The sequence below is a fragment of the Indicator indicator genome, chromosome 5, assembly GCF_027791375.1.
Source record: "Indicator indicator isolate 239-I01 chromosome 5, UM_Iind_1.1, whole genome shotgun sequence".
NCBI lineage: Eukaryota > Metazoa > Chordata > Aves > Piciformes > Indicatoridae > Indicator > Indicator indicator.
Window position 1 is genome coordinate 34,359,352 of NC_072014.1, and position 25,656 is coordinate 34,385,007.

Below are 25,656 nucleotides of genomic sequence, written 5' to 3' on the forward strand. Positions count from 1 at the left end.
GTAACTCCTCCAGCCTGAAGTGGGAGCTGGCCAGAAGAGTAGTAAACCGGGGTTTCTTCAGAGAGAAAAGGGAGAATTCTCCTCACTTGTGATACCCTGACATGTGCTATTTGCACATACATCCAGGCCTTTTATGCCTATTTTCCTGGCTTATTTACTGCCTGTTCAAAATCAGCACTAGGTATTAGTCTACTATGTCAAGAAAACAGGTATATTCTTAAGTCACCATGTGGCATAAGCTGTAATGATCAAATAATACTCTGATGGAGCTGATATTTAGTTTATGTGGAAGACAAAATAATCATGTTACATTGACTCATGCACCCAGATCTTGTGCCTGATGAGGAAGATGGAGGAAATTACAAGGAGTCTGTAACATAACATTTCAGTTGATTTGAATTAGTGTAATGACTCTGTAAAGAACTGATCAAGAGCATAATTCCATTTCTTTTTACAGCTATTTCACCCAACCCTTAAAGTGCTTTCCCTGCTGATACTATAAGGCAGTTTGGTGAAAATGGTACAAGAATATACCATCAATACATCTTAATTGCTGTTACCCTTATGGCATCAGTTTTAGTACCAAGCTCCAGTTTCAAAGATGTGTCCTATTAATAGCTGTGGAACAACTGGTCTTTTAAGCAACTCAGTCAAAGGAGTTTTGAGCAGTAATTTACTAAAAATCACCGAAATAATAGTTGCTATAGGCAGTGGTGAAAATTTGAGAATTAATTTAACATTTCCAAAGAATCAATATTCTGAATCAACAAATAAGTATTCAAAAATAATGTCAGAAGGGTTGATCAAATACTATTAGTATGAGTTTTGGTACTGATTTTAAAAAGCTTAGCTAAGACTCAGTGTGTTTGCAGTCAATCCCCCAAACTCCACACCCAAAATACTCATGTTTCAAATAATTCTGATTTATATACACCAACAACCAACATGCATGACCTTTATGAAACTTATGCTTCGTATGTCAGTCCACTATAGTTCTAAAACCTCACAGTGAATACATGGTGAATGGATAAGCAAGCTTTTTTTAGCCCAGTTGCTACAGCTTTGAAAAGAATCAGAAATCCATAATCAGAGTATATTCATAAGATCTGATTTGAAAAAGCCACCAACAAGCTCTCAAGCTATGACCTTACAGCTTTATAAACACATCAGCACTAGGCTGCACAGAGGCTGTTGATTATATGACAGGAGGCTTTTCTCCTCAGGTTATAAGAGCCTGAAAAGTAAGGCTGCTACCAAGTGAGATACAAGCCTGAACTTTGAGGCTAGAGATGACTGACAATCTTTGATATCAACTGACTTCATGGCAAAAACCCCAGACATTGTTTGTAGGAATGGGTCAGCTGCATGTAAAAGTTGTGATGGCCTTCTTTGTTTTTATGGAAATGCTTATAGTTAGCAATCATGCAGTATTTACACCTTCACTGGGCTTTACAGTTACTAATTACAGAGTGATTAGTGCAATATAAAATACACAGAAAACAAAACTACCTTTTGCAGTTTGGTTCTTTGAAACTCTGTCATGAAGTCAATTTATTGAGATCAAAGATCCTTGAGATCAGCTCTAGCCTAAAAGTACAGGTTTGTAGCTCACTTGTAGCCTTACTGCTTAGGCTTTTATAACTGAGGAGAAAAGCCTCCCATTAGATACTCCACAGACTCTACACAGCCCAGCACTGGCAGTTATGAAAGCTGTAAGGTCATAGTTTGAGAGCTTGTCAGTGGCTTTTTCAAATCAGATCTTATGAATATACTCTGATTATGTATTTCTGATTCCTCTTCAAGCTCTAGCAACTGGGCTAAAAAAAAAAATCCTTGAAATGATAAAGGTGAATTTAAAAGTCAAATCATAATGACCAAAACCTGAGAATAGTTAAAGTGATTGTTCATCACTGGTGTTTTAAGTGCATCTGTGAGTTTGCTAAAACTAAAAACACTTGTCCAGAGAAGAGCCACTCTGAGTCACATAAATCTGAAAGCCAGAAAAAATGTGGTTTTGTACAGAATTATTTTTTTAAATTGTGGTTTTAAATGACAGTATATTTGAACTTTGTTTCTTAAGAAATTCTTTGAGAGGGAAAATTTGAAATACCCTTCTGCATTTAGAAACACATTATATTCTAATACCTGCTTCAGTGAATGGCTGTTTTCTTTGTATGTTTCTTTCCTTGTCTTGTTTCAGAAAAAAACAATCAATGCAAACACTGAATTAATACAAACAAATGCAAAGATATTCCAGTAGGAAACTTACAGGACTTAATAAAACACACGTGCAAATATTTCAGCAAAATTATACAGAACAGGATTACTTTTCCAAAAATATCCCTCATTAAGCAACAAAAAGCACAACCACAGCATTCACAAGAGTTTGAAGGAATAAGTCACAAAAGAACAACACAGGAGCTGTGATTTAGCTGTGGTCTAATTGAGGATGCCCCTGCTTAATGCAGAGGGGGTTGGACTAGATGACCTTCAGAGGTCCCTTCTGAACCAGACCATTCTATGATTCTACAATTCTATGATTCTGTTTCAGATCTATGGCATCCCCTCCTGATTACCTAATGTATGGAGTCGTAAATCACAAGAGTTGCTAAGAGAATCGGAGATACACGAACATTTGTGTCCAATATCACAGCATGAAACTGGGATGCAGGTGGCTACTATAGTCACCATGTGCCACTGTAGACTGACCTGGTCCTGCAAGACCTTCCACTCTCATCTCTTTGTGTGCCATAGCCAGAAGCCAGGCATGGCTTTATATGAAGTATCTATGGCTATGGGGAAGAATTTCCACATTCAGAAGAAAGCTTTTTGTTTGTTGCAATTCTGACCAGCTTTATGATATTCATAAAATACTTCTTACCAATGTAGCAAGGAGCAAATTTGCAAAACAGAACTATGAAGTGAAAAACAATACGAATATTTTGACAACAGTACTCGTTCAAAGTTCAAAAGGAAGGCATGTCCTACTCCAGAGGTCTCTGTGAAGTAATACTGTACAAATGGATTAGTGGATTTTAAATCCTAACAGTAGCTCACAGCAAAGATCCTGATTCGAATCTCACAAGCAGTTCACTAATATGAAAACAGCACTACTTGTGCTTATCACTAAAACTATTTTTATCCAAGAAAGCAGGTATAGAAGTTATGGTAGTTATAAAAGTTATGGATTAGGCTGAGAAGAGGCAAAACTACATCTTGGATTTTGAAACATATTTTCTCTTCCTTAGCCATTGCACCGTGTCTCTAATCTGGCAAAAGTTACTCAATTAACTCCTCACCCATGAAGATCTATAGCAAAGCTTGCATGTAATAACTTTTGACTTACTTTGTAATTCTTAGACACACTTGAATTTGAGGGGGAAAATAGTACAATTTGGACTGAGGGTCAATCTGCATACCAAAAAAAAAAAAAAAAGATTCAGATTGTTGCAGTTCTCTTGATGCATATTTGCAGTAAAATATATGACTCCAGAAATATAAATATATTGTAACCATATACTGACAAATCTGCCAACTTTTAAAGATGCCAACATATGCCTGGTCCCATACTGACATAGTTAAGAACCCAGACATCTAGAAAAAAGCAAACAGACACTAGTGCAAGCTCATGTTTGAAACCACAAACAGCAAGACTGATTTTCTTTTTCCTTGGCTAGTCTTCAAAGAACTTCATACAGCATGCATGTACAGTAACATTAAACGGTTCATTGGGGATCTCCTGTCTTATTCCACAGCTTACAAAAACACAATTGGCATATTCAGGAGTTGAAGTTTCCTTGCTGCTCTTGGAAAAACCTGTCAGATTCACAGATATTTAACCACAGGGGATGCAACTAGGAAGTAAGAGGGACATTTATAAAAGACTCAATAGACTAGGCACTTTATTTATTAACAAAAATTACCCAGATTGAATGCTTCATTCAATTGAGCAATTTTGAAAATGTTGCCCTAAACAACACACAAATCAACTGAGATGGACTAGAAAGCCCAGATTTCATTTGCTAGTTTGGCAAGTTGAGAAGAGGAAGAGTGGGATGAAAAGGCAAAAAAAGAAAGAATAAGGGGATGTAAAAAATTGAAATAGAATCTTAATTATATGCCATAACCTACAATAAAATTAAATTTGGGGAAAAAAAAGTTAAATTTTTTAATAGCACTGAAATATTTTTCTATCACTGAAGCAAAATTATACATTTTCCCTATTATATTACTTAATTAAGCTTCATTATCTATATTACATGGAAGTGATATTATGTTAATTTTACTTTATTGCAAAAGTCAAAATTAATTTAAGGCAGAAAGTTAAAGAACACATTCTAATACCAAACTATTCTCTGCTCCTTTTCTACAATTTTGTATAAATCTCTATAATTCTCTGACCCTTTTCATCAGATTTCAATCTTGCAGGGTGATTGCCCTCTGAAGTATCTTCCACCCAGCTCTAATTCCTTCTACAACTAAACCAACAAGACTTATGATGCTAGCAACTATTAAACCCAATTTTCTATTGAGAATTATATTTTCCTTTGAAACAGAGGTATGACTATGTGCATTTTATGCTTAAAATTAGAAAGCTCATCAAAAGAAATGTGACCAGCAGGATGAGAGAGGTGATTCTCCCCCTCTTCTCTGTTCTCACAGACCCCTTCTGAATCACTGCATCCAGTTCTGGTGCTTCCAGCATAAGGAGGACATTGAACTGCTGGAGTCAGTTCAGAGGAGAGTCACAAAGATGATCAGAGGGCTGGAGCACCTCCCCTGTGGGGACAAGCTGAGGGAACTGGAGCTTTTCAGCCTGAAGGCTCCGGGGAGGCCTTACATCAGCCTTCTAATACCTGAAAGGGGCTTACAAGAAAGACAGGAAGGGACTTTTTACAAGGGCTTGTACTGATAGGACAAGAGGAAATGGATTGAAACTTGAGGAGGGTAGATTTAGAATAGATATTAGAACTTGAGCACAGAAGATTTCACCTCAACATGAGGAGAAACTTTACAGTGAGGGTGACAGAGCACTGGAACAGGCTCCCCAGCGGGGTTGTGGAGTCTCTTTCTCTGGAGACTTTCAAAACCCACCTGGATGCATTCTTGCACGGACTACCCTAAGTGATCCTGCTCTGGCAGGGGTTTGGATCTGATGATCTCCTGAAGTCCCTTCCAACCTCTGATATACTGTGATACTGTGATGCAGTGAGGCTGGTGAGACACTGGAACAGGTTGCACAGGGAGGTCATGGATGCCCCTTCCCAGGAGGTGTTCAAGGCCACGTTGGACAAGGCCTTGAGCAACCTGGACTAGTGGAAGGTGTCCCTCCCTATGGCAAGGGGGTTGGAAGCAGATGATCTTTAAGGTCCCTTCCAACACTAACCATTCTATGAATTTATGAATCTAACACTGCACAGTTTGGGTTTAACTCTATTGGCCACTGTGGTTCTGGAATGCCTTAAAACACTGGGGGAAAGAAGCAGAGAACAGCAGTGCCAGTTCTGATTAGCAGTCCATTGACAGAGTGGGTCTTAGCATCTAGAAGGACTAATTCCTACATCAATGGAAAGGAGAAAAGATTTTGTATAAAATTATACCATTGAGTATTTTCCCATGATGTTATTGCAATATGAAGTGGAACTGTCACAGAACTATATGATAAGAGCCTATTTATCCACAGCAGATGTTATATAATGAAAGGTATAAAATGTTTGTATAAAAATATACATATACATTATATGAGACTTGGGTAATACCTGTTCTTTCCCAAAGGTTCTGAAAATGTTCTACAAACTCATATACAAATTATCCATGCAGAAAGCTATTCATCTATCAAGGAAACATAAATACAGCCCAAGGCAAAGCAGAACAACTATGTAAATACACAAAAAAAAAAATTACTAAATGAAGGAACTATTCTCCAGTCAAGACTGTGAGGAAGATGTTAAGTATACAGTATATAAATACACAGGATTTGGGGAGAATCTTGCTTTTGTAATCCTGAGCCTTGAACAGAATACAGCAGGATGTCTCTTGAACATTGACAATCACGCCACTAACTGAAAGAAATAAATGCTTAAGAATATTAAGTGTAGTAATAATGCTTAAGAATATTAAGTGTAGTAATAAGAATGATAGGTATAATCTAAGTATATAGCCTATTAAGAATTAATAAGAACTGTATTAAAACACAGCAAGGCAATATATCCAGCCTCATGGTAAAGGACTGCCTTAGAAAGAAGTGTGCATTGCCTCCTGACAAAATAGGATACAGACCACATTTTGGGGTCACAGGCAAGTAAAATAAGTGGGATGACTGGGAAGCCAAACCCTGTAAGTCTAGTTAACTGCTTGTCTTTGTCCATGGTTCAAAATATTGGTGTCACAATAAATAAATAAAATACTGGTGTCACAATAAATAAATTTAAAAAAAATAACAAAAACGTTCTGTTGATGAAGTTCAGCTCAGAAACAGAAACACCTAGAAAAGCTAGAAAGGAATAAGTAAATTAATACAGTACTTGACTCAGCAAGTCTGCTCAATTTCTATTGGAAAAAGTTTATGCAACCAAGTGTTTCCAAAATAAAAAATATCGACCTTATTCAACACTGCCACTTGGATTGCATATGGCTGAACTCTCATTTCAGACCTAATTCTGATGATGGTGACCAGATACTTCATTTGGATAATATTCCATTAGTTTACACAGCATTTTCAGGTTGGCAATCATTTCAGCAGTTCTCAATAAAGAAGGTGGCAGAGATACTTTAGAGTACTTGCAGAAGTCAAAGAGTGCAAAAGCTCTTTCCCTTTCGGTATAGAATCATAGAGTCGCCTGGTTGGAAAAGACCTAAAGATCATCGAGTCCAACTTAACATCTCCCTGTACACAACTACTAAACCACATCCCTAAGCTCCTCATCCAAACATCATCTAAACACATCCAGGGATGGTGACTCCACCACTTGCCTTAGCATCCTGTTCCAGTGCCCAATGATCCTTTCAGTGAAGAAATTCTTCCTAATATCTAATCTAAATCTCCCCTGGTGCAGTTTAAGGCCATTTTCTCTTGTCCTATCATTGTCCTGGGAGAAGAGGCCATCTCCCAGCTCTCTACAACCTCCTTTCAGGTGGTTGTAAGAGAGCAATGGTGTTTTCTCTCAGCCTCTTCTTCTCCAGGCTGAACAATCCCAGCTCCCTCAGACCTCTCACCCTAATTACCAAGAATCTCTAATGAGAAGCAAAACACAGACAGCAGGAAAGTTAACATAGTTGGAGACTTGGGAGGACATTAAGAAGTGTTACAAAAACTTTGGGACTATTTTTAACCATGAGAACTAGACACAAACCTCACACTTCCCAATTGTGTTGATGGTGTCCTCTCAGGAGACTTACAGAGAACCACATATTGGCACATGGGTGCATTGATTCTAAATAACTATCTAAAACCTGGCCTCAGCATCATTAGTCATCTGGGAGCTACATTCAGAAAACCTCTCGAGGATTTCGACAAGCTATCGGGCAAGAGAGGCAGATAAAGAATTGCTGATGCTTCTAACCCTGGAGAATCCAGTAAGTTTGAGAAAAAAATACTATTAAGGGGAAGAGCTATCCTTCACATCACTCCCCTAAGCTAGGCTGATACAGTGAAAAAAAAAATCACACAGAATAGCAAAAAAGTGGATATTATGAAAGTCTGAAACTCTCAGGCCAGCTATTTGGTTGAGAAATTGAAACAGAATTATAGGAAAGGAAATAACAGAGCCCCCAGTTAAGTATCTAAAGTATTGATATGTAAATGCCATGAAAATGAAAAACAGCTGTGAGAAGCTGAAGTTTTAGCACACGAACAAAAACATAAGCAGCACTCTAGCATTAATGGGATGTGTTGCAGAACTGGGATTTTGCTGTAAAATGGTAATAAATTGTTCAAGAAGAGCAGAAAGAAAGAAGAAAGGTGGCCTTGCCTCTGCATCAATAATACACATCCTGGCTCTGAAGTCTGCAGTTCAACAAGTCAGAAGAAATTACTGTCTTCTTGAATGACTCTGTGTAAGCATAAAAGGGCCCACGAATAAAGGTGCTATTCTGTAGGGAGTCATTCTTTCCCTATTTAACCTTGAAAATCAAGCACAAGCCTTAGTCTTCACAAATATCCTGAGATTCACATCTTTATACTGAAGGGAGTAATATGCAGAGACATCCTAGGGAAGGATCAGGCAGCAAAGAGGATTTTTATTATACAAATATCTGATGGAAAAGCAATACAGTTGACATATCAGCTTTCTGAATATATGGGGGTAAGTATTTTATTTTCCAAAAGAAAGGAGAAACCATCACGGAAGTAGAAGTAATGTTTAAAAAAAAATGGTTAAGGATCTAAAGTTTGAAAGTTATTCTGACAAGACGATTAGGAAAAATGAGAAAAGTTAAAAGCAGATAGAGGCTGTAAGCAAAGGTAGACTCCAAAAGAAGAAAGAGAAAATGAATAAGTCTGATGTTTTTAATATTTTGTCACACACAAAGAACTGAGACTGAGTACTTCATTTTCTATGCGCTCATTAATCATGAAGGCCAGAACATAAAATTAAATAAAAAAATCAGGTAGATAAATAATTAGACAAATTGACTTTCAGCTCAAGAAATCATTCTCACTTGAATAGATTTGAAAATTCAACCATCTCTGAATCATTTAGGAGATATCTCTGCAAAATTTTTAAATACTGGGGTAATTCTGGTGGATTGGAGACTGGTAAAAATTGTTCATCCCTTTAATAAGGAAGAGAGCAAAGTATATACAAACATCTTAGTCTTCAGTTCCTCGAAAAACAACCAACCAACCAACCACACACAAAAAAACACAAACAAAACCAAAACATCAACAACAAAAACACCCAACACATAAATACAGAACTTAACTTCATAGAAGATAAGGTGATAAACAGAACAGTCAGCAGTAATTTATCCACACCAGGTAATATCCAGCCAATAATCTGGTTTTGCTCTTTAAGAGACAAACTGAATAATCAGAGGAACGTGCTGTAAGACTTCAAGAACAGTACCACATGATTTTCTCATAAGAAAATGAGAGTTAGATGAAATTAGTATTGCACAGCCAGTTCACAAAGTAGATGAAATATCAATTCTTAATATTAAATTGCCAAAAGGGGAAGTATTTTCAATTAGAAACTTTCAGGAACTTTTGTACAAGTCCATCATTATTCATCATTATTTCAGTCATTAGAGAGTATTCTTACAGACATTTGTAAGTACGAAACTCAGCCTTGGGAATGTGCGGAAAGGTCGATTATAAACAATGTCAAGAACAGGATCAGAACTGAAAATTGGTTGGGAAAATGATCCTTAATAAGCAACGTGAAATTCAGTCAAAAAGTGTGGATTGTGCCACCCAAGCAGAGCTGAAACCAGATGCACAAAACCAGCAAGAGGACAAAGTATGGTCCGCAAGGCGCAGAGAAACACTGTTCCATGCTTTATGTTGCAGTGAGCCGCAAGCTAAATACAGCTCAGCAGTCTGGTGCTGTTCTCCAAAAAAAGCAGATGTCATTCTTGGGATGGATGAAGGGCAAGGCTTCTATATATGCCCATAACAAATCAATCTTGTGGGCCTGTGGTTAATTTTGGTCACAGCACTACAAAAAACAAGATGAGGAACACCACCACCAGTAGTTAAGGCAGCATGAGATCTGAGAAGGTAAAGTTGGATTTGTTTGATCTAGAGAAAACATGCTTAGATTTGACTTGCCTAGATCTGGTAAATCTCCCAGGATGGGAACAAGTGTTAAAGGACAGAGGACACCTGCTTTTTCAAAATCCTCTTTTGGAGCAAGACAAGCATTTCCAGTACAGGAACCACTGAAATGGTTCAGGGCTGTGTTTCTATTGATAAGGAATTTCTGTCGTTACTGATCAGATCTTAACTGACCAGGTACTGTCTGAGGTGGTTTACAGGCACTTCAGGAATAGACAAGAAGAATATGAGGGGTTCCTTCAAACCCTCATTCTCCATGATTCCCAGCATCCTCTGCCCTCTGGCACTCCTCTGCATGGTAGCTGAATACAATTCTGAATGAACCTTCCATCCATCCTCAGACTGCTGTATAAATAAATCCAACGACACTTTACTACCTACCTGAAATTAAGCACATGCTTAAGTGCTTTGCTCAACAGCAATATACTTTAAGCACATACTTTAAAACTCTGCAAACTGTGTCTTTATAGCTTTCCAAAGTCATTACAATGGTGACATGGGTCTAAATTATTGCTACACAGGAATGTAATTGCCTTCTATAAGCAAGAGACCCAGAAAGGAGCAGAAGAATGCAAAAGACTGCTCATCTTCATTTTGTACATGCATAGTTTTTTTCACAGCACACTGATGAAAATTACAGTCTTCTGCACAGTCCTGTTCCTAGAGAGGTATTTTCTGAAATCAATTGCCATGCAGATTTTAGGTTGAATAACATTCACTTAACATATAAGTAACTTCAGGCTTAGCACTCCAGTACAAAGACATGAATTTAACAAGCTGTGCACACCTCATCAAAGCAGCCTTATGCAGTAAACTCAAACATAATTTTAAAGCAGAAGGAAAATCAGAAGGTTCTCCGATTTGAGGATTTTCAAGCAAAAAAACCCCAAATCTAGATGGCTGCCTTAATGCTACCAAACTGACTGGTCTCATTTTTTTGGTGGAAAACCTCCAAAACTATGACAATATATATGCTTTCCTCTTTTTGTTGTTTTGTTTTGCTTTGCTTTGTTTTGTTTTGGGTTTTTTTTTTTTTCTGGCTCACTCTTTCACGCCTTCTAAACATACACTTATTCTGACCCTTGGGTTTGAACATTGACACCTACTTCAGTTTAGTCAATATTTAGTTGTCTGATCAAAAGCCCTTCACCAAAAGTCAATATTCGTATTTTCTTATATGGTAGCAAGCAAAAGATACTGCAGGGCTGTGATTTATTGTATTACCTTCCAGGGTGCATGAACTTTTTTTTTTTTTAATTGCATATTTTATGGCATGCTTAAACTGTATTTAATTACTTGCTGCAGAATGAAATCCTTAGAAAGGTATTCCACATTTCATCTTTCAACCTGACTTTATTTAAAGAACAATATGTCATATTATCTTCCTAATCCTGAAGAGCAGTCTACTACATAAAGAAAATTGTATTTAAAACCAAATATTTGAATGCTCAGAGTTCTCAGAAAATCTGTCATCACTGGACAGCAGGACGAGAAAATCCTGATGTAAGAAGCAGACCGTCTGAAAATTATTTGCAATTCTTAGTGTTCACACAGTCACTGTTAAAAGTGACATTATCAGTGACATGTCATCAAGAAAAAAAACTGCAAAGACACAAAGAAGACAAAGTAATTTGCAAAAATACAGTAGGTCATCACAATGATGCCAGGATAGCTTCAGGTGATAGAAATTTTACATATGCTCATGTATTAAACACTCTAAAATATTACTTAACCACTGGGTTCAGGTCATAATTTGACATGTTTTTTAATATATTAATGACATCTAGTGATATAATAAGTGTTTGGTAACACATCCAAAATTACTTCTTTCCCACTGAGGACTGTCCTTCGTTGTCACTTCTTACCTTTTAATTAAAACGAAATCACAACTCTTAACTAAAGCAAACAAAGTAACTATCCACTGCTTCATTAAAAAATAACAGCTTGAATGCACATTTTGAAGGTGTTTAATGAAACAGTTTCATTATCTTATCCAGTAGCCCCAATGTTCTGTACCATTCACCTCTTAACAGTGGAAGAAAATTGTTAATACTTTGACATTCAGGAATAATTTAATTCTTGGTGTCTGCTCTGGACAGCATTCACCAAATTTAAAGCTTTTTCCAGACTCCTGCATTTCTCCAGTTAGCTCCTGCCTCACCCACTCTAAGTCTGAAAGCAACACATAGCTATTCAGACACTGCCACCCAGTCAGTGCTATCAATGGGTATTTCGCTCCATTGGTGCTGATCTTAGCTTCCAAACACAGAATTGGGTATCTCACTCTGACAGAAACTTTATGGCTATGAATGTTAATTGACTGAAACTTTTCAGATTAAAGAGACCTCCAGCTCTCCACTAGCTTGGTTGAACAGTTCAGTATTTCAAAGTTTGTGACTGAAGAGTTAACTCACAGTGCTTGATTGGAGACCATTTGACATGAAGTACATGGTAAATGTGCAATACGTGGAGTGTTTAAAGCACAAAATAGGACCTTAAACTCAGCATACAGGTGAGGCTCAGCAGTCACTAAGTATGAGAGCCAGCTTCATGCCCTCTTGCAGCACTGGCATCTCTGGGACACTGACAACGTTTCACAGATTTAACACACTGTCCTGTGGCGTTGCATTTGGTTTCTCCCATCCTCTGGCACAGGGTCTACACTGAGTGGTTGCTATGACCCCTTAACCTTTGAGCCTTATATACTGAATAAAACGACACACAGGTCTGAAGCAGTTCTCCATAGCCTTTGCTGCCACTTCTCCCTGCTCATACAGAAGCACAGTGTGTTTTCTAAAGGTCCTGGGGTTTTGTTTTGTTTGTTTATTTTGTTTATTTGTTTGTTTTTCTTTTCCAGCTAATTTGACCAATAATTAATTCCTAAAAATCATAGCAGCAGAAGAACTGATCCCTCCAAAACTGGATGCCATCAAATTGAATGCATAAACCTCTAAAGACCCTGAACATTTGCAAAACATCAGCAGAGGTAAAGCATAGAAACAATGAAACAATGAGTCAGTATGAGTCACTCATTACAACAGAACATTAGGCCATTAAATCCTAAAAAAGAATGACAGCACCAAAATACTTAATTTGAAAGCAATTCTAACTTCCTAGAGAAAATTTAATAAACAAGCATTTGACAATTAGATGAAATGAGTACCAAGTGCTCCAACCTTTAAATAAACCTGCCAGACAAGCACAAGGCTCTAGAATCACAGTATGAAGAAATGTCATTAGGGATGTGTATGGTGAGCAATATTTTTTTCTTGATTTTAATGGAAACTGCACTCTCTGTGGACATCATTACAGATAAAGATGTGCTACACATCAGGCCCCAACATGGTGTGGGTTTTAACTTTCCATTCAGTTCTGAAAAAAAAAGGTTAATGCTCTCATATTTTCATGCCAAGTCTCAACAGACTGGGGAAGAAAAAAATAAAAGAAATTGAAAGCTAAAACACTAAGTAAAACAATGTATCTGATGAGACATTATTTCATTTCAAAATACTGACAATAGTGGACCAATGAACATACTGCAGGAAATCAGCCCATAACTACCACTGTTGGCACAAAAAACCTAACAGAGCTTGTCTACAGGCAAAATAAAATAACTCTGCATTTATTGATAGAGATTGTTTAATTAGTTATGGGCTAATTATCAAATCATGGGAAAAGAAATAAAATGTTTCATTTGGTCTTGCTCTAAGCACTGAAGTTGAGACATACAATGTTGGATATATATCTCATGTCCATCATATAGATTTGCAAGTAGATATTCCTTTTATGAAAGAAAATACTCTGTTTTATATGGCTAAACTAACAGATAAATTCCAAGGCTGCATAGCAATGAGCAAAAATCACCATTAGGAGAACTACTGATACCGAAATTAATTTCTGAGCATTTTTTAGATCAAGGGGAAAAAAACAATCCCAAGACATTGCATTTCTTCAGATACAACCAAAGACATTTGTTGCATCTGTACTATATCATCTTCTCAGCGAAACATCATGTTCATATGCAAGGCTGGTCACAGATGGCAAACATCATTCCCCTCTGAAAAAGCCTCAGAAAATCATATTGAAAAAGCCCACACCTTAAAAAAAGTACAGATCTGTGAGTGATGCAAACAACAAAAGAGCCTGAGTGAGCAGTGTGCACTGAGTGGGAGTTGCATAAAGTCACAACTCCACAGACCTTTGCTTTCTCATTTCCTCTAAATTACCCCAGGACTCTGGCTATTACTACCTGTAGGGTCCATTTACTAAAGAGAAAAAGAAAGCAACTATTTTACCCCAAATAATCACCATATAGGGTGGTCATAAACACACTGCAATTCTTTTTCAATATAATTTAAAGTATCCATTTAAGGTGCAGGAAATGGCTAATAGTGTTCACCATTTATAGTTCACTGTTTATAATGCTCACTATTTATGTCCTGATGGATTAGGTAAGTGTATAAATAAACTGCAGTAATTTATATCATTCCAATATGAAAAGAAAGAAGATATCAGAGATCATTTAATAAGAGGTTAAACAGAACCACCTCATGAGCGCAGCATCACAAATAAAACTACTTTTGCATTATATCAAATCAGATACATTTCTGATGACATATAATTAAGACAAAGGCTCAAAAAGAAGCCTGAAACACTCAATTCACAAAGTCATTTTGAATTAGCTATTAAAATTATAAAATATTTATTCCCTCTTCAAATGTAATAATCTCAATCAGCTGATTAAGCTTTCTCAGTTCAGAATAGAATGGTTTGTCGGAGGTGATGCTATGAAAATGAACAACTAACTCAGTATGTTTACATTTCAAGGAAAATATGTAAAGCAAGGTTAGCATAACTAATTAAAGAATCCAAAATTTAGCTCTTAAGAACCAGCTATGGCATCAAAAGGGATGTAATGGCCCTGAAGCTATGCAGAGAGCTTTCAGAAACTAGACCCTGATTTGCACGTGTTTCTTTCCAGTTATCTCTCTTCTTTCTCTTTCATATGACAAATCCAAGTGCCGGGTGCTGCACTTTGGCCACAACAACCCCATGCAGAGCTACAGGCTGGGGTCAGAGTGGCTGGAGAGCAGCCAGGTGGAAAGGGACCTGGGGGTACTGGTTGACAGCCGCCTGAACATGAGCCAGCAGTGTGCCCAGGTGGCCAAGAGAGCCAATGGCATCCTGGCCTGCATCAGGAATAGTGTGGCCAGCAGGAGCAGGGAGGTCATTGTACCCCTGTACACAGCACTGGTTAGGCCACACCTTGAGTACTGTGTCCAGTTCTGGGCCCCTCAGTTTAGGAAAGATGTTGAATTGCTGGAGCATGTCCAGAGAAGGGCAACGAGGCTGGGGAGAGGCCTTGAGCACAAGCCCTATGAGGAGAGGCTGAGGGAGCTGGGACTGTTTAGCCTGGAGAAGAGGAGGCTCAGGGGAGACCTCATTGCTGTCTACAACTACCTGAAGGGAGGTTGTAGCCAGGAGGGGGTTGGTCTCTTCTCCCAGGCAACCAGCAGCAGAACAAGAGGACACAGTCTCAAGCTGCGCCAGGGGAGGTTTAGGCTGGAGGTGAGGAGAAAGTTCTTCACAGAGAGAGTGGTTGGCCATTGGAATGGGCTGCCCAGGGAGGTGGTGGAGTCACCATCCCTGGAGGTGTTCAAGAGGGGATTGGACGTGGCACTTGGTGCCATGGTTTAGATAGTCATGAGGTTTAGGGTGACAGGTTGGACTCGATGATCTTTGAGGTCTCTTCCAGCCTTCTTGATTCTATGATTCTATGATTCTATGATATAGCACAAGTCCTCAATCTAACACATTTTTCTTTAGGGAAGAAGGATACTCAAAAAGAAGGTTTTAATACCTGTTAGAACCTGAAAATCCAGATGCAACATTTTAAGAAACAGGATAACATGTGGTAACAGAGATGTGTGTAAAGCTCACCATCCGTCTGCGTCTTCTGCACTCACAGTGGAATGGGTTTCAAAACTCATTTAAAAATTCACCAAACACTCTTTCAGTTTTTTTAACTATATCTACCATGCAGATTTCTTCCTAGAAACGTGTTGATTTCCAGTAATTTTTTTGTTAGACAAATGGGAAAGTGATAGAGTTCTTCTAAATAATTTAAAAATTATTTTAAAATTAAATTAAATTTAAAAATTATTTAAAAGACCAACAAAATGCAATCTCACTCTGGGGTTTTGTAGTAAGAAGTACAACTGTGCTCTGCAAATGTAAAGTCAAAAGAGAATAACCTCAGAAGTCAAATCATAAACATTATCTTTATCAGGGTTTTGGTTTTTTTCCTAAAATGAAACAAATAAATTAGAAGAAAAAAGATGGCCATTTCCTGTAGAATTGTTATTGAAATAGACATATTCCTGTTGAAATGATTCAGTTCCCACAAAATTGCATTTTTCTGATTAAAAATTGTCATCTAGAAACATTTCAGTCAGTCATCCATAATTCAAAAAGAGAAGCTTCTGCTTCACTAAATGTTTAGTCTACATATTGAGTTAAAGCACTATTTCACTGAACAAAGTTTATCTGGGAATATTTCAAAGCAAAATGAGGAATTAATTTATCATGCCTATGATAATGACACAGTGTTGGTACTCATGCCAACATCACATATATATTTTTCTAAGTCTAACAGCTCAGTAATAGCTAATAGATATTGAAAATATGCCACTGATCAATCTTGGACTTCTCCCATTAGTATATACTTTTTATTCTCTGATTTAAAATAATATGTGTTAAAGAATTACATTTGGCAAAAGCAATTGCCTACTTAAACTATTTCTCAAAGTTATTTAATATCTCTTAATATTAGGAACTCATTAAGGAAACTATTCAACAAAGTTTAAAACTCCTTTAATGTTTAATTGCATCTTTGATCATTAATTACATCTGCAGATAGACATAACTTTTAAAATCTTAATTTTCTCATTTAAGTTCAAAACAGAGTTCATTGCCCAATAAATTTTATTTTAGTGCAAAGACAAGGTCCATGTATTGATGAACCTTTTAAAAGGAACTTACAGCTCAATCAGAATAAAATTCTATTTATCTACCATATCATAATATGAGAACAAAAAGCTCAACTTTGCAGCAGAAAGTTGAGTTCCATGGAAACAGCCTTTCAGATTTATTATTTATGCATTTTATATTACAAGCTAAGACATGGAGGTATATTTTTTTTAAATTTATAAATATTTACTGCCAAAGTGAAGCCCCTGAACTCATTAGTGAGGTGACAGAATCACAGAAAACATCTGATTGGAAGAGACCTCAAAGATCATCCAGTCCAACCTTCCACCCAGTTTAGGGTCAATCCTAAACCATGTCCCTAAGTGACAGGTCCACTCACTGCTTAAATACCTCCAAGGACGGTGACTCCACCACTGCCCGGGGCAGACCATTCCAATGTTTGATAACCCTCTCTGTGAAGAAACATTTCCTAGCATCCAGCCTGAACCTCCCTTGGTGCAGCTTGCCACCATTTCCTCCAGTTGTGTTGCTTGACACCAAGGAGAAGAGGCTGCCTCCTCCCTGCTCCAACCTCCCTTCAAGTAGTTGTAGAGAGTGATGAGGTCTCTCCTCAGCCTTCTCTTCCCCAGAGTGAACAACCCCAGCTCCCTCAGGTTCTCCTCGTAGGCCATGTGTTCCTCCCCCTTCACTAGCCTCTTTGCCCTTCTCTGGACACATTCCAAAGCCTCAATGTCCTTTCCTGTAGTGAGGGGCCCAGAACTGAACACAGTACTTGAGGTGTGGCCTCACCAGTGCTGAGCACAGGGGGATGATCACCTCTCTGTTCCTGCTGGTCACACTGTTTCTAATTAAAGCCAGATCTTGTTCTCCTTGTCCACTAGAGACAACAAACAGTAAGGAGTCTGAAGCAAACATCTACTACCTAAAGGTTTATCCAACTCAGTAGCATGTGGTGCAGAGCCTTTCCCACAGCCCAGGTTCTGTGAGACAGTGCTCCTTTCCAGATCTGGTGTAGGGGAAGATTTATATGTCACATTATCTAATGGTAAAACACTGGCATTCTATGTCTTCCTACATTGAAATAAACACACTTCCCTTCTGGCTTAAATTATATCTGCTGTGCCTTCACAGACAGGCTGCAACTGAAGAAAAATGATCCTGATGTTATTAGGTCTAGGAAGGGTGAAAAACTGACTGATCTGACTGAGCAGTGGAACAAGCTCATGAACTCTCTGATTATGAATGTATAACTCATTCTGCAATGGATTTTTTTCAAAGTAGAACATGGGAATGTTTCTGAGATAGCAAACAGCATTTTGCTTAATTCAGTGACATGAGGAACAAACAATACTTTTTTTTTTTGCAAATATCATCACTCATAAGAAACTTTCCTGCTTCACTTTCTTTTCCTTCCTTGCCTCTTTTCCAGCATAAGCAATTTGAATTTTCCTATCTGCTACTTCATTATTTTCTGTTCCTTTGCTTCCAGAACAATATTATTTTCCAGTATGCTATATTTAGGAAGTTCACTCTTATAAATAACAGATAAGAAAATATTAGAAGTCACACTTCTGTACTTATTATCTTTTAAAACAATATAATTAGAAAATGCTATTTATGACACAAATGCTATTTTTATCTATTTAACTTAGCTGTATGCAGGAAAAGTTCAGGAGTAAGACATTTAGCTGAAAGATCGGGAAAAGGGAAATGAAGTTGCATGTGATATTTCTAGAGATGGAGATGAAAAGGCAAGCAGTTGTACATATCCCACTGCTGTCTAGTCTTTGAAAGTTACATTTCTGACAGAGGAGTTTTGGTTAAAGACTGAACTATTTGCATTATACATCCCCAAGGAAGGAAAGTAGTGCATCACTGGGTGGTATATTAACATAGCATAACAATAATGATGGATGCTCAGATAACATAGGTCTGGCTGTGTCTGCTTGGGTTTTGTGTGCTGATTTAGGTGGCTAAAATATGATGCAATATTTAAAGATGTACATTGTATTTATATTTACACTTTGGAGTTTTGGTTGTTTGGTTTTCGTTTGGGTTTTTGTTTTTTTTTTTTTTTTGTTTGTTTGTTTGTTTTGTTTTGTTTTGTTTTGTTTTGTTTTGTTTTTTAAATTCCTGGCATGCTCTAGTAATATTCTCAGTATTCCTACTACAGTTAGGCTGGCCAGATATCAGGAAGACTTGGGAACAGTAAAAGCACCCTTCACTAAACGTTCCTCTGGCTGCATAGTCAGTTCCAAGGGACTCCAATTCCTTTTCATTTCATCTAAAATCTTTTGTTCATTTTTAGCAAAACTTATTTGGGAAAACAGCTTCATCAAGTCAGGCAGACAGAGCTAACATTTCAGTTTGACATGAATTAGTCTGAACACAGACACATTTTTTAGATAACAACTTGATTGAAAAACAAAACAAAACCACACCAGGGTTAGATAAAAATAAGATAAACTTAGCAGACACTTTTAGCTGTGTTCTTTCAAGATTATTTCTGTGACAGATTTGTTATTCCTTATTCTCTGTGCAAAGAGCTCCATGGCCGATAAGTGAAGGAGACCATGAACAGCTCAGTCACAGGTTTCTTCCTCCTGCAAGAAGCACCTTTAAGAATTTTCCCTATTACTTATTAAAAAGTTTCTAGGCAATTTCATATATTTAGGCAAGTCTGCTATTTCCAGATATTTCTTTTTTTTAACTTCAGAGCTCACACAAACTCAAGTTCACCGCATTTTAACAACAAAAAATAGATCACAGGAAAGCACAAAAATCTTTACTGATTTGTTTTTACTGTTAAATCTCAGTTGCTCTTGAAGATCTTACTGCTTTTGAGTCAAAGCTCATCACTGCTCTTCCATCATTCACTTCCTCTATATAAGTGAAGAATCCACAGCATGCAGGCTATGATTTATGCACCCAGTTCTCCTCTGTATTCTAATTTCACTGCTTTTATGAATCCCATGTGTCTTTTTTTCCTTGACCTCACTTTTCAAATGAGGAAGATCACTTATCAACAACTTCCAAACTGCTGATGTGCCTGTTTCTGATAGAAAGCCTTATACCACTCATATCATTTATCTGCAAGCATTAAACCATACAGTTTCCAGCTGGTGCAGCAGTCCTTTGTCCTGGAGAAACAAAACAGTCTGGTTTCAAACCCAGCAATGAGTAAAACCTGCTTTGACTAACAAATAGCATTTCTTTCGAGGTGGCATCCGACAATTGAACAGTGCTAATTTCTGAAAATCTTTCTTGTTTCATTAAGGAGTATTAAGAGATTAATATTTAATCCATTCTGGTACATAAATGATGAGGGTGTGGATAAAATATTGAGTCTCATTCCTCTGGGTTCAATTCTCTTTCAATACTTGGGGGGAATAAATTGCTGGCAAAAGTGATAGGTTAATGGTACACCTGTTCACTTATTTGTTTTTAAAAATGAAGAAAAATAAAATCAGACTCATCTGAGTAAGTAGTCTGGAGTTTATGAACAGATAAAATCTCAAAAGTTCCTGATCATTCTCACAAAACCACAACATTTACTGTGATTTTGAATCTTCAGACCATCCTTTTGCACTTACTTTACTGTATCCTACACCTAATATAACTAATGATTTGGCTATTTAAAACTGTATTTCCTTGGGTTTGAGTTTTAATGTGATATGTTAGGCATTAGAATATACCATGGTGGAGAGACTTTCCTCTTCACCTTATGAAAGTAAAAAGAAATACTGAAGTAATGCTCATGCCCTTGAGGCATACTGTTTTCAAAACAAGAGTGTAAGGGGAGAATAATGTTAGATTCTTTCTGATGGTCTTATTCAGCCTTTTGGCACACAGGTAATATATTAAAGAGAGCAGACAGTGATAATAATTTAGTTTGCTGAGGATTCTTAATGTTATTTGAAAGCATGACTCCTGTGATTGTAAATACACTCTGACCATGACTCTGTGCTCACACCCAGCACTTTTGTAGTTATGCTCTGCTTTACTAATCTTTTCCAGAACTGTTCCACATTCTTTCCTTCTTATCCTTCTTATTTTAAATAGGCCATAATACTAGAGGAATCTAACCCCAAATGACCATAACAAAACTCAGATAGATGCTAAACAGACATCTTCCTTGTATAAATAGAAATATAAGTGCAGTTGTAGCTCCTGTATGAAGACAGTTTTGATACAGATAGTGCAAGAATCAATGACTGTAAAGACCTTCTGCATAGATTGTTAGACCATGTTGAAATACAGAAGCTCCAGCCGCCTACACAGACTGAGCTGAAATCCATACCAGCATTTCTTCATTACTGGTATCCTTCTAAACAGGTCACAACCCCAGCAGTGGGAAGCCTTTCACAGCTACAGCCTCTCGGTGCTCATTTGTGTGAGTGAACATACTCCTGGACTGCTTCTCATGGGAACTGCTCTCAGAAGTTAAGGAATCCCAGCTCTTCTCATTGACAATACAATGGCATTTGGTCCTCCCCGAAGGACAAGAATAATTTACAGAGTCCCCAGGGAACTTTTCATTTTTCATTCTTTTCTACAGTAGTTTCCATCTTATATTCACCTACTTTGAACTTCGTGTCCTTCATTCTCAGTTTTAGAAAAATGACAAAAACATGCTTTAGAATTATATTTGTTTCTAGCAAAAACAGCTTGAAGTTTCTGTTTATTGTTCTGGTGCTTTGTACTTTTTTTGCTTGCTTGTTTCTTCTAGACTAGTTTCTATTTTATTTGTTACATCTTATAATTCAATAACTTTTGTATACAATAACAATATATTTATGCTAACTGTTCAGAACAATTTAGAACTGTAACAGAACAGTTCATTTTCCCTCAGGAAAACAATGACAAGCGAACTATTATAATCTGGGTAAATTCAATTATTATTGGAATCACTGTTTTTAATTCATTTTAAATAGTTCAGCATGAGTCAGTTCAATTAAATATTGATGTTACATTTCCATGAAATAATCAGACCATAGCTGGAGTTACAGCTTCAGTCAAGAGCTACTTGTTTTGTTGTATTTGCTAATAGCACAGTGTTAGCTGGAAATTGCAATAAGGTTTGCAACTGGAATTAAAGCTAAGAATAAATAAATCTATACTTCCTGTGTGATTTCATTATTCAAAATCTCCCTTACAGTGAATGTCTCTCAGCTTCATTATATTAGCAGCACTATTTGATTATAATCTGGACATGTTTTCGGAGGTCCAGTCCACAGGTGACACAATGCAGATCTTTGTATTAAAGACGTTTTTTTTTTCAAACATATCTCTCTTTATATACATACATCTTTCATTTAGTGTAATGTTTGCCAGCCGTATTACCTTCTACTCACACATGCATTTGGAAAATCTCATAGATAGGCAGGTTTTGTACAATAGCACTCTGCTGGGCACACACTAAAGTTTTGTAATATCTTAGGATACTACAGAGAGAAGGACTTTAAATATTAAAAAAAAAGAGAGTCACCATGAAATCTCTCTCTAATTTGAGTGTTTGTATAGTTTGCAGACAGAGTCTTACAGATAGAAACACATTCATCCTATCAGGAAGAACTGTTAAGCCCAAAATGAGTACATTCAGAATCCAATTTCTTGTTCTGTAGGATTTGATTTGCATTTTTACTAAAATAATTCTCTTTTCCTGAAGTCCTGGCCACCAGTAAATATTACTGCTCAGTTCTTCAGTAGAGATGGGTTTCAACCACAAACTTTAACAGGCTAATGTGTTCAATTCTTGAAAACTGGTAACGCATTTTAAGCTCAAAGTCAGTGTAGTCATATAGTGAGTGGGGAACTGCAATCAAACTACTTTGGACACAAACCAATTCAATACAATTTTATGTTGCTTATAACCTTCAGATTTTGGAAGATTTTTAGTGTTCTTTAATGGTTTAATACATACATCTTTTATCCACAACATGAAACCCAGTAGAAAAGACAGATCAGCAGAAACCTAAGAAAAAGAATGGGAAAGCTTGCTTTAAAATTTAGAATCAGAGTAGCTGTTTCTGCTCTCCTCCTTTAGTGAAATGCCCAAATACCACTTTCCTAATCTCCCAAGGTCTAACAGCTGCACACAAATGTACTGAAAAAAATAGTAGAAAAATTATTTATGCATCAAACCTAAGGCCAAATTCTTTTTTTTTTTCTTTCCCAGTATAATCTGCATTTTGAGTAAGCCAATCAGGCAATTTCCATTATCTGATATAAAGAATGTCAAATAATAAAAATGCTCAGTTGCTCAATTTTGTGCAGAAATACAAGAAGGCATTTGAAAGACAGAGTCACAAGAATACTGAATAGAAAACCTTCACACAAACACGCCATTTGGGCTGCTGTATTTCAGTGGGGAAGGAATATTATCCCTCTTCAACTAATAGATAAGGTGTAGAAGAAGGAGAAGAAGGAAAGAGACCTTTCAAATGAGAACACTCTTAGTGAGTCACCACTGTCATAAGAGGCAGAGTAAACCCTACTCCTTTTCAAAGAATTCAGAAAGGCATTTGGCTATTCTGGGTCCATTTATCTGCTTGTAGGATCCAGAAACAGGTGAGAAGTGTCAAGGAAAAAACAAAATGGTGGATCTTCAGGGCATTTTCCTACTATGCACTCCTGTACAGCTCATAGTATTTAAAACATGCTTTACTACATGTTTTTCCTATTTATTTTGCCAGTGCCAGCTAATAAACTTCAGTCATCTTAGCTGACTACCTAGCATGACAGAAAACAGTAAAAGCCTACACAGGCACTGACAGATTCTGACAGAAGAGATGGGAAATGGTAATGTTTTTAACACAGTTGAATTTAAGCTTCTAGCAAATGTGAAACCTCAGGTGAAATGTTGGGATCATTTTCTGAAGTCCTTTTTCTCCTACACCCACATCCCAATCAGCTGTACCGAACAAATAATAAATTCCCTGTCAGTCTCCACCAGCCCCAGTAGAACTGCAGCAGTTTTGCATCTCCACACATAGCTCTCTCATGCAAGACTAGACAAGAAAATAATTTGGTAGTCCCACACTTTCACAGGCCTGTTAATTACCTGATTTCTCTCCACCTTTGCTCTCCCCAGCTAAGGACTGCATCTTCCTCAAATAACTTATCTGGCATTTGGGGGGAATTTTAAGCGACCTAATCAGGTTGGGGAAATGCAAATCAGGTATTGGAAAATAAGCAATGAAACTCCATCTAGCTGAAAGAGATTTTGTTTTGAATTGATCTGCTCAGAGATACTCACACCCTCAAGTAAGCCCAAATTCATCCTCTGCCTTGGAATTTTTTATGCTTGTTACTACTACATATGAACCCCATACTGCCTGAAATTCAACTCTGTGAACCTGAATCTTTTCTCTGAGACTTTCTGAAGCTCTTTTTAGCTGAAACACACCAACATCCTTTATATTTTAGACGTATACATTAGATACTTGAAATCTTTCCACAGGGAGAGGGATTTTGCCACAAAAAACAGTGGCTGGTGCAAAGGCCAAGGCATACGAATCACACAGACTCATGAGCAGATTGTAGTAGTAACTCTTACCAACATTAAAGCAGACAAAGAAGAAATTATCTCCTGCATAAGTAGTGCATGAAAAAATAACACATTTCAAGACAGATTGTTCTAAATCATGAGATGCTGATTTAGGTAAACTACCAGTAGGGTTGTGCTTTATTAAGATACATAATTATAGCTTCAATTCACCTGTCCTTTGTGACACACCTTACAGCAAGTTGTTAGCAAAGACAGACTGTTATCTTAAAATGATACACAAGCAGCATATTGCCATTGTAGAAGGCTTCCTGAACAAGTCAGAGTGTTAATTGAATGTTAAATTTCTGGATTTGACACTTGGAGGCTTTGACAGGATTGGAATGAATGGTAGCCCACTGGGAAGCAGGAAATAATAGCTATCATAATGCTGCTAAGAGCACTGCAGACTTCTGATTCAAGGACATAATGCAGCAGTCAGGTGGATTTAAAGCCACTACATTCACATCTGTACGCAGCAGGAATCATGCAAGGCAATGGCATAGGGAATGTCTCTATGGATAATGTACAACATAAGGCTTTTCCTTAAAGAAGGGAACTGTCTGTGCTGTGGCCAGTGCTGATTAGGGATGTTTAATGCATACTGTCTGGCTGAAGTGTGCCTTGTTTCAAGCAGCAGATCCCCTCCTGGAAGCAGGCTGGCAAGATGTGCACCTGAAAGACAACTCCCAGTCCAAATTTGTACATGGATTTCCAGCACTCTGCAACTTCCCTAAAGCCAGTCACACTGTCCTGTGTTATGGCATCCCACTAATTTACCCCAAGAGTATATGTCAGTCTTTGCAGCGATCTTTTATTTGTAGAAGAACTGAAGAACAGAACTTTGATCTGGAGTTTCTGTGTGCTCTGGGACAAACAAAAAGCAATGCACTTGTTAAAACTGGCACAGTGGAGCTGGATGTGGCAGAGCCCTGGGAACTTCCATACAGCAGCAGCAGCAGCACAGGTAGGTGTGCAGTCAGCACAGGTAAAGTCCTTATGGATTTTGATGAGAATACAAATATGCAGTGCCATTGATGTGTAAGTGAATTGGGCTGTCACACAAGAAGAATGGTATGACTGAAAATGGAAGCAATGAGTACAGAAGGTAATACAATAGCACTGAGTACAAGGCCATGAATGTAGTGACTAGCATGAATTGCAGTTAAACTGAGCATATTGAAGAAACTGCATAGGAGGCACGGGATCAAGCACTGGTCAGCTGTGGAGGAAGTAGGGAAAAGGAAAAAAGAAGTAATGCATTGTGCATGCAGAGAAACATTGCCCAGAAGATACAGCCAGTTAGAAGCAGAATTGTATGATGCACTAGCCTTGCCTCAAAGGC